The sequence below is a fragment of the Saimiri boliviensis genome, chromosome 7, assembly GCF_048565385.1.
Source record: "Saimiri boliviensis isolate mSaiBol1 chromosome 7, mSaiBol1.pri, whole genome shotgun sequence".
NCBI classification, from domain to species: Eukaryota; Metazoa; Chordata; class Mammalia; order Primates; family Cebidae; genus Saimiri; species Saimiri boliviensis.
This window is the reverse complement of record NC_133455.1, coordinates 108,504,369-108,524,801: the sequence shown is the minus strand read 5'-3', so window position 1 is coordinate 108,524,801 and position 20,433 is coordinate 108,504,369. Positions and strand designations below refer to the sequence as shown.

Below are 20,433 nucleotides of genomic sequence, written 5' to 3'. Positions count from 1 at the left end.
ACAGATAGTAGAAAGGTGATCAGACTAGCAGCTCGGGATTGTAGCTCCCAGTGAAAACGCAAAGAACGAGAGGACGCCATACCTTCACATGAATTCTTGTTGCTCACGCACCAGGAGATTCCCAGCGGAGGAGCCCCACGGGTCGCCAGCTCGACTCTTGTGACCGGCGAGGCGATTTTGCCAGCGTCTCGGAGCGTCGGTTCTTGGTGCAGAGTCAGAAAAGCACCATCAATCTTAACGCCCCTGATTTAGTCGGCTCAGTGGGTTGCTCAGATTTCAGCGCTGAGAATCAATAAGTTGGACGTCCACTCAGAAACCCAATTACAAAGACGGTAATTATAAAGACCACAGATGGATAAATCTACAACGAAGGGAAGAAAACAGTCAAAAAAGGCTGAGAATACCCAAGATCAAAACGCCTCTTCCTCAGCAGGGGATCCCAGTTCCTCATCAGCAACGAAACAAGGCTTGATGGAGAACGAGTATGTTCCAATTACAGAAGCAGGCTTCAAAACGTGGATAATAAGAAACTTCTGTGAATTAAAAGAACTTGTTCTAACACAATCTGAAGAAACTAAGAACTTTGAAAAAAGGTTTGACGAAATGTCAACAAGAATACAAAATTTAGAGAGGAAAATAAGTGAATTGATGGAGCTGAAAAACACAATACAAGAACTACGTGAAGTATGCACAAGTTTTAACAGCCGAATTGATCAAGCAGAAGAAAGGATATCAGAGGTCGAAGACCAACTCAATGAAATAAAACTAGAAGACAAGATTAGAGAAAAAAGGATAAAAAGGAATGAGCAAAGTCTCCAAGAAATATGGGACTATGTGAAAAGACCTAATCTACACTTGATCGGTGTACCTGAATGTGACGAAGAGAATGAATCCAAGCTGGAAAATATGCTTCAGGATATTATTCAGGAAAATTTTCCCAACTTAGTAAGGCAGGATAATATTCAACTCCAGGTAATACAGAGAACACCACAAAGATATTCCTCAAGAAGAGCAACTCCAAGGCACATAATCGTCAGATTCACCAGGGTTGAAATGAAGGACAAAATACTAAGGGCAGCCAGAGAGAAAGGTCAGGTTACCCACAAAGGGAAGCCTATCAGACTTACAGCAGATCTCTCAGCAGAAACCCTACAAGCCAGAAGAGAGTGGGGGCCAATATTCAATATCCTTAAAGAAAAGAACTTTCAACCAAGAATTTCACATCCAGCCAAACTAAGCTTCATAAGTGAAGGAAAAATAAAGTTTTTTGTGAACAAGCAAGCACTCAGAGAATTCATCACCACCAGGCCTGCTTTACAAGAGCTTCTGAAAGAACCACTACACATAGAAAGGAACAAACAGTATCAGCCTTTCTAAAAAATACCAAAAAGTAAAGAACATCAATATAATGAAGAATTTACATCAACTAATGGGCAAAATAGCCAGCTAATATTAAATGGCAGTATTTAACTCACATATATCATTATTAATTCTAAATTTAAATTGACTAAATTCCCCAATTCAAAGACAGACAGGCAATTTGGACAAAAAACTAAAACTGTATGCTGCATCCAGACCCATCTCACATTCAAGGATACACAAAGACTCAAAACAAGGGATGGAGAGAGACTTACCAACCAACCAGAGAGCAAAAATAAATAAATAAAAAACAGAAGTTACAATTTTTGCCTCTGATAAAATAGTATTTAAAGCAACAAAGATCAAAAGAAGCAAAGAAGGACATTATATAATGATAAAAGAATCAATGCAACAACAAGAAGAGTTAAAGGTCCTAAATATATACGCACCCAATACAGGAATACCCAGACATACAAGACTTATAAAGAGACTTAGACTCCCACACAATAATAGTGGGAGACTTCAACATTAATATTAGACAGATCAATGAGACAGAAAATTAATAACGATATCCAGGACTTGAACTCAGATCTGGAACAAGTAAACGTAATTAACATTTATAGAACTCTCCGCTTTACACAAAATATACACTCTTATCAGTACCACATCATATCAACTTAGAAGTTTAAACGAAATGTTGGTTGGCTCCTTGTTTGTTACTCTCTTCCCTCATTTTCTTTCATGTCGCCATTATTAAGGACAATTATAGCCGGGCACGGTGGCTCAAGCCTGTAATCCCAGCACTCTGGGAGGCCGAGGCGGGTGGATCACGAGGTCGAGAGATCGAGACTATCCCGGTCAACATGGTGAAACCCCGTCTCTACTAAAAATACAAAAAAGTAGCTGGGCATGGTGGCACGTGCCTGTAATCCCAGCTACTCAGGAGGCTGAGGCTGGAGAATTGCCTGAACCCGGGAGGCGGAGGTTGCAGTGAGCTGAGATCGCGCCATTGCACTCCAGCCTGGGTAACAAGAGCGAAACTCTGTCTCAAAAAAAAAAAAAAAAAAAAAAAAAAAGAAAGGTGATCAGCAGGGGTTCAGGGTAGGGGGAAATGGGAAGCTATTTTTTAATGTGTTTGGAGTTTTGGTTTTGCAAGATGTAGAGTCCCGTGGGTAGATGGTGGTGATGGTGTTACAACAAAGTGAATGTACTTAAGGCCCCTAATTGAACATGTAAGAATGGTTAAAATAGTAAATTTTGTACTATGTGTATTCTACCACAATTTCAAAATATATATATATAATGTAAACATAAAACTATAGTGTTTATTTCTTCTGATGATCAGTGAAAACCATGGTGATCTTTCTCTTGTCATAAAATAATACCAGATGCATTTTGAAGCATTTAAAGGCAGACTTCCACAACACTTTCATGTAGGTGTTGGCTTCCCTAGAAAGTGAGCTCATCTAGGGCAGAGCGATATCATCCTGATCTTCATGTCCTTGTGGCTTTGCACAGGTCCTTGATACATGAGAGTCATAGCATCCCTGGGCTTCTATTATTAAGGCAACACAAATGTTAGATAGACTCCTCAGTTGTACAAAAAATCAATTAAAAAAAATCAGACCACTTACAAAGCAATTGAATTCAGTGGGCAGAGAAATGTATTTCTCTTTGAGATTTGAAGTTATGTACATCAAACTTCAGAGAACACCAGAGCATTCTTTAATGCTCCATTATGGTTTTTGAACTGAAGAACTCAAACCTCTGGTGCTATGACCTCATGTTTCCCTGCTTCCGTACCTGGGACATCAAACTTCACATTGGACCAAGCTTTGTGTGTGTTTATCATTGACTCAGCAGAGAATAACCTGATCAACAATCACCTGAAAGAAGACACTAGTTACATCTAAAAATGAAGCTCATGTTTGCATGATCAAAGCAGCTTCTCAGGGAAACTCATACCTTTCATTGATTATATTTCTTAACAGTGACACAGACGGCTCCCAAAACAGTTCACACTTGAAATTCAAGATGAAGCTGTTTCTTTTACATTTATGAATTTACCATGCAATTAAAGCTTTATGGAGTAACTTTGTGTATTAAAGGTTTTGCCTCCCCAGTAATGTCTCCTATGTCACTTTTGCAGTAAAAATATCATATTTTGTTAGTGAATTTGGGCTAGATCCTATGTTGAACACATTGTCTTTGTCAAGCACAAACTATTACCAAACACTTCCTGGGTGAAATATGTTTGCAATTCATAATTAATTGATTGGCTGAATAGCTACGGATTGTGTAAAAAACTATTTATTGATTGAAGTGGGTCTTATTATAACCCTATTGCACTTTTCCTCTTTGTTGACAAAAGCTCAGCTTACCACCTCTAAACACAGCATTTTTGGTTTTAACCTCAAAGTGGGGACAGAAGAAGTGGATGCTGCCTGTCCTTTGAATTAGTGATTTACAGGATTAATTGTCCATTCATTTCACCCCCCTCAGTTCATCTAGTTTTCAGCTCAACAAAAGCACATATCAATGTTTCATTTAGAGACATGATCAGCATAGGAGGAGAGGAAAAAGCATAAGATTCATGAATGATTCTGGCCACTGACAAACATCTTTCAAGCCAACCACGCAGGCCAATTCTAAACTCCATTGCGGTATGTGGGAACATGAAGTAGAATACCCATTTTACCAACTTAAAAATCACTACAGAGTTTGATATGCTGCCCAAATTTCAACGTTTTAGAATCATAGAGGTGTTTATTACAAAGGATATCAGAGATCATCATGTTCAGCAATTTCCGTTCTTGGTTCCACATGAAAATCACCTGAGGCACTTTTTAAAAAATGCTGATGCATAGATCCTACTCCCAGGGATTCTTATTTAACTGACCTTAGGATGTATTTCTTAAAAGGTTTTTTTTTTTAAAAATTTTTAAAATATCCTTTTAAAAAAGTTTTTCAGGTAATTTTATTGCATCTCCTTTGCTCATTGCACAGGACTGGCACATAATTAGTTTTCAATGAATATGTATTAAATGCAAGACTGAATAGAGATAAATATGAGGGAACATATTATTTCCACATATGGAATTTCATAGAGATGGAATAAAATAAAAAGCTAGAAACAACTATTATAGTTTTTGAAGTTTGAAAATTTCTTAAATTCCAGAAACTTCCCATTTTCTTCCTAAAATCTCAAATCTCATCGTCACTATAAGTCTCTTTTTCCCAGAATCCACAACTAAAACCACCAGGCACAATGTAAGATCAAGACAAGGAGGGATGGCTTTGCCTGTGAAGACTTTTGCAAGGAGACTGGCAGCAGTATGCAACCAGGGACTTTTACATCCTTAATCTAGTACTTGACTCTTCTTGAAAATTTCTTCTACAGTATTCTGCCTCCAATTCTGTTTTTGGAAAGTACAAAAACATAACTAGAGTACTATCAAGTAAGTGATTTTCATTCAATCTAGACTAATGCCAAATTGAGATTAAAGGCAAACAGGAAAATTTATTTTAGTTTTCATTTCAAGACCTGAATCATGATTAATCCAAAAGATGAAAGAATTCTGTCTATGGTGAGGACTCTGGTAAAGGAAGACAAACAAAAGCTGGCGTGTGCCCTGAAGCATCGTATATTTCTATAATTATTATTATTACTATTTGTAGAGACAGGGTCTCACTATATCGCCCAGGTTGCTCTCAAGTGATACTTTTGCCTTGGCCTTCCAAAGTGCTAGGAATACAGGTATGAGCCGCTGTGCCCAGCCATTAAAATTAAACAGATTAATCAGAGGCATGAAGTTTAAAGAAGAAAAGAAAACAAAATGAAATAATAGGAGTGGTTGTAATGAATGCTGGGCTTGACTGGAATGCTGGAATGATTCTAAAGATGATGCCATTTGATTGTAAGACTCAAGTAATGAACGCCTAATAGAAAATGCAAAGGGCCAATAAATAGGTGAAAAGATTCTAAGTCTCACTAGTGGTCAGAAAAATAAAAATTAAATTGCAATGTAATAGAAAAGATTAAGAGAAAGTAAAAAGATAATCATACAAGCCTGGCGAAGATGTGGGGAAAAACACAATCTGATGTACATTTGGGAATTTTATTTCTTCCAGACAGAATCTGAACAACCAGAATGTGTAGGGTGCAAAGGATTCTGGAAGAGGAAGTTGTTGGGGAACATCTGTCATCAACTGTCATTGCCATTTAGATAGCACATTTAGATACTGAGCCAGTATATTTAGTTCCTTATGTAGTGTGCATTGGCAGTTTCTAAATCAGCACCTGAGAAGCTCAGCAGCACTCGGGCTACTTTCCCTGTGTTTTGCCTCCTGCTCACATCCAGAGCCTACTCCAGCAGCAGATCTCAGAGTTATCCAATTGGAAAAAGCAATGCTCACTCACTCAGCTCTATCTGGAAATCCTTATCATCTTGCAAGTCAACAAGTTCTACCCTCCTGGATAGGTGCCTTCCCACCTCTCATTTACTGAGGGCTCACTGGTACTAGCACAGCATTTCATTGCTCAGATTGTCATTTTGTCCTCCAACAATCCTACAAAATAATTACTATTTATATCCTTATTTTGCAGATGGGAAAACTGAAGTCCGGAAAGTTTAAATGTCTTTCCTAAGGACACGCAGCATGTAATTAGCAAGAGATCCTGATTTTTCTGGTTTAGGAGTCTTATCTGGATGTTAGGAGTTTTGGGCCAGGCGCAGTGGTTCATGCCTGTAATCCAGCAGTTTGGGAGGCCGAGGGGGTTGGATCACCTGAGGTTGGGAGTTTGAGACCAGCCTGACCAAAGTGGAGAAACCCCATTTCTAATTTTGTAAAAATATAAAATTAGCCGGATGTGGTGATGGGTGCCTGTAATACCAGCTACTTGGGAGACTGAGGCAGGAGAATTGCTTGAACCTGGGAGGCAGGGTGTCTGGTGAGCTGAGATCACACCATTGCACTCCATCCTGGGTAACCAGAGCAAAACTCCATCTCAAAAAATAAAAGAGAGAGAAGTTTGGAGAGTGAAGATGTATTTACTTGTCTACCAATTTCCTCCTTAGGGGGACGTTGTATCTAACAGAACCTTGTGGGACTGGCTAGTGGGTGGGAGGTAAGCCCAGTCCTGGTGACACCTGCACCTGAGCCTGAGTCTTCAGCTGGCCTCCTCTCATCTCTGAGGCCCTGCATCCTTCCCTGCCAGAGTCACTGCCAGCCCCATCGGCGTGTTGGTCCCTGTGCTGCCTCCACTGCCACTGCTGCCACCTGCTGGAGTCTGACCTCTCTGCCCGAGTTGGTGTCAGGGGCCATGCCAAGGCCCTTCCAGTGCCCTAACTTTGATGCATCATACCTTCTGCTGCTTCTGGGAAAATGGTCACCATCTCAACATGTTTATCTCACTTTACTCCCTTAAATTTGGGCCCTTAGGGCTGCCATCTATTGGCTCCTTCCGTGTGTCCCATGGAGTAAAGAGAGAAGTTTTCCTCCTCCTATGGCAGAGTTTTATGCTGTCCCTTCTCTCATAGACAGGCTGGGAGAGGCAATACAATGGTTCATGGATGCAAGAGGGACTTTGACCCCACCAAGATTCCCAGCCTCTTGATACGGATATGGCACAGTGCACCTAGGCTTATGGTGCTTGGCCCAGACATTCACCAATCAAACTTTAGGAGAAGTCTTCCATGAATATGAATCAACAATGAATATCAAGGTTGACACTCACCCACTCTAACTTTAGACAAAGAATCAGGGCACTCGGTATCATGAAGAATTGTTTCAAGGAGATCTACCAAGTAAAAAGTTGAGGAGTTCCAAGGCCTGAGCCCCGGCCAGGTAACTGAGCTGGAGGAGGGGACCATCCACAGGAACACTCTGCCATTATTGGGGCATCCCTGTCCAGAGTGGGTTCACCAGGAGGCAGAAAGAAACAGGTCTCAGGGAGAAGGTGCCACAAAGGGAAGACTGCGGGCCCCGGAGCAGAGGAAGCAAGGCCCTAATGTGTGTTTGCCCGAGGTGGAGGAAAGCGATTTCACTTGGATGAGAGGCAGAGACTGAGAAAAGAAAAAAAAAGGTTGGAGGAAAAAGAACAGGAACGTGCTGTGACGGGAGAGATTTATTTTTAAACATTTTACAGAAAAGACAAAGAGGTGGGAAGAAGGGGTAACAGAACGAAGGCTGATGGGTCCCCTGTGGGGAGGTGTCCCCTCCGAGGAGAGGGCGCCCAGGGACCCTGTAAGGAGGTTTGGCGCCTCCACTCTGGGGCCTAGGACGTCAGTCATCACGGGCAAGGCAGGTTGAGAGGCGCATTTGCTGATGCTTTTCCATGACTTCACCTTATCCTGAACACCAGGTCAGAAGGCGGGTCCGAGGGAGCTGGGGAATGCCTGGAAGTCTGTACTTGCCCCCAGGCACTCACTTTCCTTCCCCCTAGGCAACTCGCACCCCTAGGCTAAGGAGTCTTAACACAAAGATTACCTCAAGGTTAATTATTTAATTCTACAAACAAGAAAAATAATGAGTAAAGGAAAATGTGAATAATATATCTGAGAAAACAGCTCTTGACTTTAAAAAGAGAAAATGGAAACCAACTCTTTCACTTCAGCTATAAAAACAGTAGTTTTTTTAAATAACAATGTGTATTTTGAAAAATAAATAAATAAAATGGTCTTTGTGGACTTTTGGGGGCCAAGGAGAAAGAGCACTGGGCCGAGAGCAAAGCATTTACCTTCTGGCAATGGACTCCTCACACACCTGCTGGGTGACTGTGGGTGCCTTGTTTACTCTCTGGTTTTGTTAATTCCTCTGTAAAATGATGACAGGATATTTAAGTTCTCCTCCAGATTTAACTTTCTAATTGTGTTATAAGTTTTAAAATTAAAAATTGTACACTACTAACTGCATCATTATTAGAATATCTAGAAAGTATTTCCCAATACTGACAAGAAAATGAAGTTGCTGTAAGATTGTGTTTGTCATAATACGTGTCAATTTACCTGCATTCTTCTGAAAGACATCATCACTTTCCATCACTCCTTTACTCATGCACTGTATTCACTTTCTCCTGGTGACTTTTTCCTTCCACGAGCAGCATTAAAGCTGCTTCTTATCAGAACCTTCTTTAAAGTGGCAAAATATATTCCCCACAAAAATCCAACTAGGATCGACTATTTTGGGTAAAGCAATGACATAACAAATTTTAAGACAGTTTTGAGCAGCAGTTTCCACCCCCTCTGTGTATAATCAAATTGCCACCCTCGTCCATTTTATTTTCCTTTTCATAGGTCCCCATAACCTCAGGCCCTAGTCTGCTAAGTAATTTTCCTCCCATCAAGCCCATTTCTACCAATGCCACATGCACAGCGCTACACACTTTTTGTTTTCCAAAACACTGCTTCCACCCTTCATCATCTGTATTGATGCAGGATAAAGTCCAACACCTTGATCTAACCCTAGGACCTTTCTTTCTGTACTGATCTGTGTCTCTGAGCAGCTCTAGCCACCTGTACTCCCTTATATAGCTTATTTCAGCCTCTCAGGATATTCCCTGTTCTAGGCACATTCCTCCTCACTTACTTGAAACATCTCCCACCTCCACGCAGTTCACTCTGTCAATCAAACCCTAGTTATCTTTCCAAACTCAGCTGAGACTCCCACCCCACTCTGTTTAGCAGCTTTCCCTGAACTCTGCATCTTGAAGGGCACTATCTCTGCTTTTTAAGGTCCACAGCCTGAGCAGTAAAAGAAATGACCAAATTATACTTAGAGATATTTCCCAAGGGGCTTGGATTTCCTTAGCAGGGTGAGTCCATTTTTAGTTGGCATGAGCTTAAGCTCGCCTTAAAACATGGCCAAATGAGACAGGAGTCAAGAATACAAAAGGAGGTCCCTGCCCAGTCTCCCACATTACAGGGCTGGGGAAGCCCGAGGTGAGCCGGCTTCCTGGGAGTTGGAGACCATGAGGAAGGGGCAGAGGCTGTTGGACCTGGGATTAGAGGCAGGGATTCAGATTGCACCAGTGGATGCTGCTGTAGGTGGCTTCACCTTCACTCACCAAGTGTGGTCATCTGGATCCTGACTATTATGGCTTTCTACCTTCTACCACCTCCACCCTCAAAAAAATCTTTTTAGAGTAATTAGAAGAGGTTTGGTGAAAGTTCAATTCCCTAAGACCCTAGAGGTATGGCTACTTGGGTTTTTTTCCCTCCGAGTAAAGCATAATTTACTCTTAATCCTTGCCACAGTAGACCAAAGGAAACTTTTCAACACTCTGCAAGTGGTTGTTTGGCTGAGGTCTGATGCCCCCAGCATTCAGATAACTTGCTTTGGTGATAATGAAAATGATAATATAATTAACACATTACAGAGCTCTTACCATGTGGTAGACACTGTAAGTATTGTCACTCATTCATGCATTTAATGCTCATACAATGGTTACCATTACCATGCCTGTTATATAATTGAGAAAACTTTTAGTGTCAAAAGATTAGCTGCTTTGCTCCAAGTCACACAGCTACTAACTGTCAGATAGCCCAATAACTAAGGTTTTCATTTTGTTTTGTTTCAATTTAGAAGAGCCTTCACCAAACCTTTTCTACCATGAGGCCAGGGGACAGAAACTCACATATTTGTAGTAGGCAGAGTCTTCAACACTCTCCTAACTTTTCCTCTTATGGCATTCTCTGGGATCTTAGGGCCTCTCATTACCTGAAATATGAAAATAGCCTGTTTAATTATTCATTTTCCATCACCTTTAATGAGGGGATTAACTGTCTAGCGAAACAAAAGGAAATAGTCTGACCTTCAGGCTGTATGAAAGTGATAATTACTAAAACCTCAAGTCAGTTTAAAGGGATAAATGAAAGGATTTTACTGATCTGGATGCAAATGAGTCATCAGGGTCACTAATTGAAGTCACACAATGGAGCAATGACAATGAGAAAATGCACATGTGCTAAAAATAATGTCTCCTTAATTATGTGCACAGGTGCTCTAAAGAGTTTCCAAAGCTCCTTTAACTTACCTGATGTCTTAGAGATTTGAGTTTGGGTGCAGAAAGGGTAGCAGGGCTGTGGTTTGCTGGGAAGACAGAGGAGGAGAGTCTGTGGGCATGGGGCAGGAGTCAGGTATGGAAGAGGATCAGGAAAGTAGAGGCTAACTTAGAGATCTATTAATCACAACTTCAAGAACAACTGGTTCATTTTTCATTACTTGGCTGATTGATTTGACCAAAAGTTACTGTGGAATGATTCATGGAACCATTCTGCTGCACAGCATGTAAACACAGCCTTCTAATCTAGACCTTCGCTATTAAAATGGTCATAAATAGCTGCGAATTACTACTGCTGTGCAACTCATGACTTCATCATGGCTTCTGGCAAAGCAAATGGGAGCTACATTCCAGGCCTTGCCCATCTTTCCCACAGCATTTAATGAGCACAGGGTGTTAGGTGCTACACAGATGACAAAATGGCATTCTCCTTGCCCTGTTCTCTTCCAAGGTAAGACATTTTTTAAATGGCCATAAAGCCTTGAAAGTCTCCACACACTGATAGTGCGTGACATAAAAATATATCTGCTCAAAATATGGCAAATGCATCACTATTAATAACTCAAAGAGTCATGGGGATTCAAACAGTCTGACTCCTCTGCCAAAAGTTCAGAATGTTTGCTCAGTGCTTTGATTTTTTTTTTTTTTAACTCTGCTCTCAGTTTGCTTCAGTACATTTCCTATTTAGACACTCCACCGAGTGTGTGTCAAACTTTATCTGTGACCTTACTAGGACATAAGAAAGCATACAAGACAGGAATGAAAGGCCTTTAACATTACTGGGATTTTAAAAATTGTGCTTGTTTCACAAATATTTTCCATTTCTCTCTACCATAGCAACCATTACCTTCACCATATATGCAAAAACAGCTAAAGGAAAAGTGAGGAAACTCTTCTAAGTTACATATACTGGTAATTATATTGTATTATTAGCTATTTATTGAACAATAACTGTTTCCAGTCACGGTGCTCCTACACGTCATTGCTAAGCCTCTATGTTAAGTTAATAATCAATCCTACAAAGCAGGTGTTATTACCATTTCACACAACAAGGCTCAGCAGTTAAGTAACTGGTCCAAGCAGACAAACAAGGGACTCTCAGGACTGCAACTCAAACCCAAGGAAGGCAATTTAGCTTGCATCATATGAAACTGCCAGTAGTCAATCATTCCTGACCAAAAACGGGAATTTTATGGTTCAACCTAATACCAAAATGTGTTGCCCTGAAAGGAAATCTAGACACTCCTCCTGATATCAGAAAGATGCTTTGCAGATTGTCAGCATGTTGGATGGAAAACTGTATAATACAATACTGGGGTTAAAAGGATGAGGGAATGGGAATGTAGTTGATTATCCTTGCAGCAATTATTGTTATTACAAGTAAAGACATGATGCGAAACTGCAAAAAAGTGGCAAAGCCTATCAATATATCTACATTTTTGGATATGTTCTATCTGAAATATATTTACATTTTTAATGCACTTACAGTTTTTGAATATATTCTATCTGAAAGTTTCTACATGTAATCATGCTCACCAGACTTTTCTAAGCATTGAAATGGCTTCTAGTATTTAAAAGCTAATGATGTTAAACTATGATTTTGGTAGACCATGTGTTTTAATGAATAGCTAGTTGATGAGTCTATAATGTGGATGTTATTAAAAGGATAATTTGGTAAGAGCAATTTAGTTTCTTGGTAACTACCTGGGAGTCAATATCACAGTGCTTTAGATAGAAGCTATTGTTTAGGATGAATGATTTCTCTGAGTTATCTCTTAGAAATAATGCAAAATAAATTCAAATCTTCCTTTTAATTCACAGTTTTTTTCCATGTAATCTATGTTACAATATATTTGATTATATTTTCTCATATAATCTCCATATAATCATAATGGGAAAGGGGGCTAATGATGATAATTGCATGGAAGATATCAGATTTGAGATACTGAAGAGTACACTTGACTTTAGTTTCCAACTCAAGGTTTTGAATGGAAATCTGAACCAACGCAAAGTTAATGATAGCTCTACTATATGTACCTGTGAAGCCAAAAAAATAATTGAAAGGGAGAAGTTCTTGAAATGGAAGAATTCCTAATATCTTTTTTAGTATAATGATAAGCACATAAAAGAAAAAAGAAGACTAGACTATTCATTGATGGATGGATGAATGATTCAGTTGGTTTCTACATTAACAATGACTCATGCTGTAAAATTGGAATGTTTAGAAAATAAATCCTACAATTGTACCAAAAAAAGACAAGAACATAATATGATAGAGATCCAAGCATGCCAAAAAGATTTTCTTTTCTTTCTGTATATGACTTTTGAGTGTTCTGAATACTACCCTTGCCTTCAATGATACAGAAAAGGGAAATAAAACAATCACAGTCTGTCAAAAACTGTGGTCCTTTCTGAATAAAAATAATTCTTCTAAAACATATTTATGAATAGTCCTAGATTCGAGAGTTTCTATTAATATTTCCTCGTTGGCCTTAAATAGAATCTGTGAGAATGGCCCTTTTTCCAAGTAAGTAAACACTGCAGTGTAGTTGCTTGGAGCCACGGGGTTTATACACCTGTGCCTGCATTGATGCAAATGTGCTCTCTGTCTTCTGTGTCTTCATCGGAAAGTCAGCATGATGAATGGCATGGAATGGACTGGAGTCTGAGAAACTGTGGGCTGATGCTGGAGATGCCCAGATGGAAGTCCCTTTCAATTGCTGATACTGGCTTCTTTAATCAACACTTTATCAATATGGCTGGGACACCTCTAAGTCTTTTTTTTCCCCCAGACCAAGGAAAAGCTAATACAAATTTCCTGTCTTCCTCATGCTCTTCAGTTTTAGGAGGTCTCACAGAAGTGCAAGGACACACGGAAGTGCAGAGGGAGTGGCAAAAGGGAAAAGGAGGGTTTTTGAGAAGGTGTTATCTGAATATTCAGCACAAGAGTTTTCAAAATATTCACTCTCAGAGAAGCAGAAGGAATATCCATTAAAATTATATGTAGAACATGTATCCATTCAAATGAGTGCTGTCTATGTTAGTGTGAGAGCAGTGAGTATACGACAGTGAAGACAATCCTCATTTTCAAGGCATTTACAATGGACAGAAGAGCTTATGTAGTATGTGGTGGATGGAGTGTGGGAGGAAGGAGAAGCTTTATGTGTGATGGTAAGTAGCCATCTAAATGGGGATAGTGAGTGATCTGCTACTGAGGTAATAGAATGTGCTCTGGTGCCCCTCTCGAAATAGATTACAACTGATGCCAAAAATGGTATCGTGAATTGTTACTCCTTACTGTCTCATGTGGCCTTCTTGCTGCTGTGCTCTTCTAAAATGTTACTGGAAGAGTCAGCAAACTCAGTATTTGACAGTGTGAAAGTTTTTCAGATCCCATTCTTCCTTGACGGGAGAGAAAAGGGCCAAACTGAAGCACCTAGTTCCCAGGAGAGCAGGGGACAGGGAAGTCCGTTGGTCAGAAATGACTGGTTGCTAGGAATCAAATCTCACTCAAATTAACTCAAATTAAAAACAGGAGTTAACTGTAAAGATAAAGCCAGCAATTTTGCAGACTCCAGCAGGAAACAAAGTCCAGTTGGACTTCATAGTGACCAAAGCTGGGAAAGGGAGAGTCAGAAACTCAAGTCGATTGGTCTTTAGTCTCTGACTCTTTCTCTCCTTTACTTTTTTACTGTTTCTCTATTGACTGTCTTTGCTTTTAAAAAATATTATTATTAATTCCCCATGCGTGTTGCATACTATTTGCTTTTTAAAAGCATGTCTAATTTCCTTTCTCCATAGACTTTGGCTTTGTCTGTTTATTTATAATCTTGCTCTTAAGCAGCTTTGATTGTCCTTGACTTTGGTTTGCATTGGCGCCAACCTCAGCCCTCGCTGGACAGTAGCGCTCAGCTGCAGTCCACAGTTACTGTACTGTAGTTTCTGTAACTTGGCTCAGAATCATCAGAGAGCGTCTGATTGTTGTGGCCCGTGAGTTTAGCCCTGGTCTCATCAGAGTGGGGCAAGGCAGACATGGGGTGGGGACAGGGCCACCTAGGCTTGCTCTTTCCAGCAGCGACTGTGAATAGCAGGAATTCTCTGAGATGGGAGGCAGCATACATGCACCACACATGTCAACTACTAACCCTCCTTTTCACAGACTGGCATGGGGCAAGGCTTACGTGAAAATGGCAGGACCTTATTTGCTATGGCATAAACTAAGGATAGTGTTTGGAGCATGGATAACAATTTGGTTTCTGGTTCTTCTTCTACAAATTGCACAGAAAATAAACTGCTGCTCTAATAATGGCACAGCAATCACAGAGAATCTTTGGGTGAACTGAGGGGACAGTGCTAGGGACTAAGGTATTTTTCATTCATTCATCCAATTAATTTTAGCAAGCACCTACTCTGTGCCTCATGCTAGAAGAGCAAAAGAGTCTTATATCCTCCAAAAGTTTACTGTACCAATTGCTTTTTGGAGTGTGTGTTCGTTGGCTCTTCACTGAACCACAATTTAGATTTCACCACTAAGAAGTTCCCAAGATACCCTTGGAATCCACTGTACCTAAAATTGTCTAAAAGCAGAGTATTAACAAATTTAGATACACAAACAATGATAATTTCTGGCTCTGAAAAATAAGTTCAGTCCAGTGCCTGGAAACAAAAACTAAGCAGAAGGACTAAAATAAACAAAATATTATCAGCCCTGCCTTCTCTTCTTCCCTTAGGCGTGGCTTTAATGTGAGCTTCCAGTCATGAGGACTGTGTTTGCTCTAGGCAGATGTTTACGTGCGTTTTGATTCTTTAAAATCTAGGTAGTGATAAAAAGCTGTAAGAAAAAGGAAGAGGGTGATCATTTAAGAAGTTGTAATTAAATATGTGTTTTGAAAGATGTATTTTCTACAGGTACATTTATCTTTATAGACATATGAGTTATTTTAGGTATTTCTAGTTGATACAGATAGAGGATCAAATCAGGCCTCAGGAGACTTCAGTTCAAGTCCTGACTCTGACAATATAAATGTAAATGTGGGTAAAGGTAAATCCTTGCCTCCCATGATCCTCTATTTCTTTGCTTTTTTGCCTAATTTATCAAGTTATTAAGGCAATGAACTGAGGGCCTAAATGTTGGGGCTTTTTGAAAATTGCAAAATATTATTTAATAAGTGTTTGAGTTGGACTGGGTATATTCAGTACTTTACTGAAAAAATCAATATTGCTGCTAAAGCTATCTTATACAGTTTTACATATTTCTTTTTGGTAATTATTTAATCAAATTCCGTCTCAAATATATTTTAAACTAGCATAGAGTGGCACTATTCTAAGTTTGTTTTCTAATATAGATAATAGAAGCTAATTAAAGCACTCATTAGAAATGCAAACACATCTCCAGAGCAGACAATTACTAAACAAAGCAAGTAATATCTGTAATATCCTTTCATTGAAAAGTCTACTTTTAAATAATTGGTTTCTCTTAAAGCAATGGGTAGATTTTGCAAGTGAATCCAATCCACAGACTTGCTAAGCCCAGATTATGTTTATGAAAGGTATTGTGTTAGGTGCTGCAGAGTGGCAAGATACAAGAAAACTGCCTCTGCCCTCAATGAGCTTAAGAGAACAGGATACAGAGGAAGCTAAATATAGATGAATTAATTTATGTGAACATTACATTACTGTCTTCTATTTATACATATATAATAGATATAATATACAACATGTATTATACATACTGACAGAGAAGACAAATAATCCTTTAATCCTAAGACAAAGCACATCAGTTTTAAAGATGAACAATTATTGAAATCAAAGTTTATCTAATTAGCTCAAATAACGTTTATATTATCAGAGCACATTTATCTAATATATAAGATATAGATAATCTCTAAATAGCAATGAAACTAAGTATTCCTAAAAATCTAAAAGTATTACTGACTATAGGAGTTGATGTTGTACAGAAATGGGTTTTCTGTGGGGCTGGAACACTGAAGCACAAACGTAGTGCTCAGAAATGCTTAGACACTGACTCTCCTCACTCTTCTCCTTGAGATGAGGATGTGGTCTTTTGATATAAAACTTGGTTCAGAAACAAGGAGAATCCAATTATTGTGAGCATTTTCTTAAACTGAGTCATTAAATATAGAGTATTTGTATAAATACTTCCCTGGCTAGGATTGTAAACACTAAATATAAAGTACCTGAGATAGAGCAAAAAAACCCAAGCTTCTCAGATCTGTCTGACCCACAATTGGGCCAAAAATTAGAGTTACCAGAAAAGGAATTTATAACAGTTATAATTCATATGAAAAATAAATAGTGAAATGATGAATACAAAGGAGAATTTCACTAGATAGTTGGGAATCTGTGAAAAACTCAAATGTACATTTTAGAACTCTAAACAAAAAACATTTTGAAATTAGGAACCCAAATGGGTAAGTTATACAGCAGATGAAACACAGCATTATTAGTGAATAATGGGCTGGATCACTGACCTGGAACCCAGACAAATGGAAAGTATCTAGTCCTGAAGCACAAAGAGAAAAAAAAAAAAATGGAAACAATGGCAAGAACAAGAGACATATGAAATTTCTTACATATATATGATTGGAGTTCCAAAAAGGAGAGAGAATAGAGGAGAAGCAATATTCAAAGAGATAATGGGTAAGAATATCTACATATTGACGTAAGAACAAGGAGCAAGATAAACAAAGAAAACTGAAGCTAACCACATCATGGTCAAACTGTTGAAAACGGAAGATAATGAGAAAAATCATAAAAGCACCCAGAAGAAAAAAAGAAATTATCTTCAAAGAAGCAGCAGTAAGATTCATAATTGACTGATCAACATAAATTTTAGATGTGAGAGGACAATATTGTTAATTTTAAGTGCTTAAAGAAAATAATTGCCAACCTAGAATTATATCCTTCAAATATGAAAGTGGAATAAAGATGTTTTCAGAAAAACTAAAGGATGTTCTTCAGACAGAAGGAAAATAATCTTAGCCTAGGCAACAAAGCAAGACCTTGTCTCTATTAAAAAAAAAAAATAGTGGGCACAGTGGCACACACCTGTAGTCCCAGCTACCCAGAAGGCTGAGGTGGGAGGACTGCAGGATTGCCTGAGCCCAGCAGGTTGAGGCTGCAGTGAGCCATGATCATGCCACTTCGTTCCAGCCTGTGTAACAAAGCGTGGGACACCTGTCTGAAAAAAAAAAAAAAAAAAAAAAAAAAAGAGAGAGACAGAGAGAGAGAGAAACAAGAAAAGAAAAGAAAAATATGGACCCGAAGGAAGAAATAAAAACACTGGTGAGGGTAAATCATGGATATTTGTAAATTACTATTGATTATACAAGGTAGTATTCATAATGTCCTTTGTAGTATAAGATCTACGTAGAAGTAAGATGTGTGGTAAGAACAAAATCAGGAGAGATAAATCATTTAAAAGGTCTAAGGGTCTAACAGTATCAGAGGAGTGGCAAAAATAATTTGTATAATTCTGTAATAAATCAAGGATATATGTTGTAATCTCTAGGATAGTTACTATTAGAATTAAGATGTATAACTTGCAAGGTTTTAGCATGAAAGCATTTAATAATAAAAAAATTGGGGAAGAGGGCAAAAAAACATTAAATGACAACAAAAGGAATATAAAAGAAAAAAACTCAATAGAAAATAAAAAATAAGATGGTAACTATAAGCTCAGTTATGTCAGTGATTACACTAATGTAAATGAGATAAATTTGAAGTAAACTGCTGTCAGATTAGATAAAAAACAAACCCAGATCTTTAAATCTAATAAAAAAGAAATGTTTCATGTGAAAGGAAAGCCAAATATACACGCAAATACAACCTGGCCCTGATCCTAAAGCTGTCTAGCTATACTAATATCAGACAATGTGAACTTTAAGGCAAGAAACACTATTAGAGATAAAGTGAGACAGTTCATAATTATAAATAGATAAGCCTAATAGGAAATAATTACAATCCTAAATCTCTGTGCACCTAATAATACAGCTTTAAAATAAAATAAACAAAAATGGACAGAACAACAAGAAAAAAATGTACAAACCAGCAATCACATTGGGAGGCATTAATGCATCTCTTTCAAACGTAGCAGAAAAAGTGAAAAATAAACAATCACCAGAGAGATCCAAGATGGCTGATCACTAGCAGCTCAGGATTGTAGCTCCCAGTGAAAACGCAAAGAACGAGAGGACGCCACACCTTCACATGAATTCTTGTTGCTCACGCACCAGGAGATTCCCAGCGGAGGAGCCCCACGGGTCGCCAGCGCGACTCTTGTGACCGGCGAGGCGGTTTTGCCAGCGCCTCAGAGCGTCGGTTCTTGGTGCAGAGTAAGAAAAGCACCATCAATCTTAACGCCGCTGATTTAGTCGGTGCAGTGGGTTGCTCAGATTTCGGCGCTGAGAATCAATAAGTTGGACGTCCGCTAAGAAACCCAATTACAAACACGGTAATTATAAAGACCACAAATGGATAAATCTACAACGAAGGGAAGAAAACAGTCAAAAAAGGCTGAGAACACCCAAGACCAAAATGCCTCTTCCTCAGCAGGGGATCCCAGTTCCTCATCAGCAACGAAACAAGGCTTGATGGAGAACGAAGTGTGTTCCAATTACAGAAGCAGGCTTCAAAAGATGGATAATAAGAAACTCCTGTGAATTAAAAGAACTTGTTGTAACACAATCTAAGGAAACTAAGAACTTTGAAAAAAGGTTTGACGAAATGTCAACAAGAATACAAAATTTAGAGAGGAAAATAAGTGAATTGATGGAGCTGAAAAACACAATACGAGAACTACGTGAAGTATGCACAAGTTTTAATAGCCGAATTGATCAAGCAGAAGAAAGGATATCAGAGGTCGAAGACCAACTCAATGAAATAAAACTAGAAAACAAAATTAGAGAAAAAAGGATAAAAAGGAATGAGCAAAGTCTCCAAGAAATATGGGACTATGTGAAAAGACCTAATCTACGCTTGATAGGTGTACCTGAATGTGATGAAGAGAATGAATCCAAGCTGGAAAATACGCTTCAGGATATTATTCAGGAAAATTTTCCCAACTTAGTAAGGCAGGATAATATTCAACTCCAGGTAATACAGAGAACACCACAAAGATATTCCTCAAGAAGAGCAACTCCAAGGCACATAATCGTCAGATTCACCAGGGTTGAAATGAAGGACAAAATACTAAGGGCAGCCAGAGAGAAAGGTCAGGTTACCCACAAAGGGAAGCCTATCAGACTTACAGCAGATCTCTCAGCAGAAACCCTACAAGCCAGAAGAGAGTGGGGACCAATATTCAACATCCTTAAAGAAAAGAACTTTCAACCCAGAATTTCACATCCAGCCAAACTAAGCTTCATAAGTGAAGGAAAAATAAAGTTTTTTGTGAACAAGCAAGCACTCAGAGAATTCATCACCACCAGGCCTGCTTTACAAGAGCTTCTGAAAGAACCACTACACATAGAAAGGAACAAACAGTATCAGCCTTTCTAAAAAATACCAAAAAGTAAAGAATATCTATATAATGAAGAATTTACATCAACTAATGGGCAAAATAGCCAGCTAATATTAAATGGCGGTATTAAACTCACATATATCATTATTAATTCTAAATTTAAATTGACTAAATTCCCCAATTCAAAGACAGACAGGCAATTTGGACAAAAAACTAAAACTGTATGCTGCATCCAGACCCATCTCACATTCAAGGATACACAAAGACTCAAAACAAGGGATGGAGAGAGACTTACCAACCAACCAGAGAGCAAAAATAAGTAAATAAAAAACAGAAGTTACAATTTTTGCCTCTGATAAAATAGTATTTAAAGCAACAAAGATCAAAAGAAGCAAAGAAGGACATTATATAATGATAAAAGAATCAATGCAACAACAAGAAGAGTTAAAGGTCCTAAATATATATGCACCCAATACAGGAATACCCAGACATACAAGACTTATAAAGAGACTTAGACTCCCATACAATAATA

At 38.7% G+C, this 20,433-nt stretch overlaps 1 protein-coding gene across 1 annotated transcript in view; it reads right to left on the bottom strand.

Moving 5' to 3' along the window:
* The window catches only part of PCED1B (PC-esterase domain containing 1B), a 171,651-nt gene that overhangs the window by 136,029 nt on the left and 15,189 nt on the right, over positions 1–20,433 (bottom strand). The window contains 3 exon segments of the mRNA XM_074403184.1: positions 8,099–8,175; positions 8,367–8,537; positions 9,995–10,077. The gene's annotated coding sequence lies outside the window, so the exon portion shown is untranslated.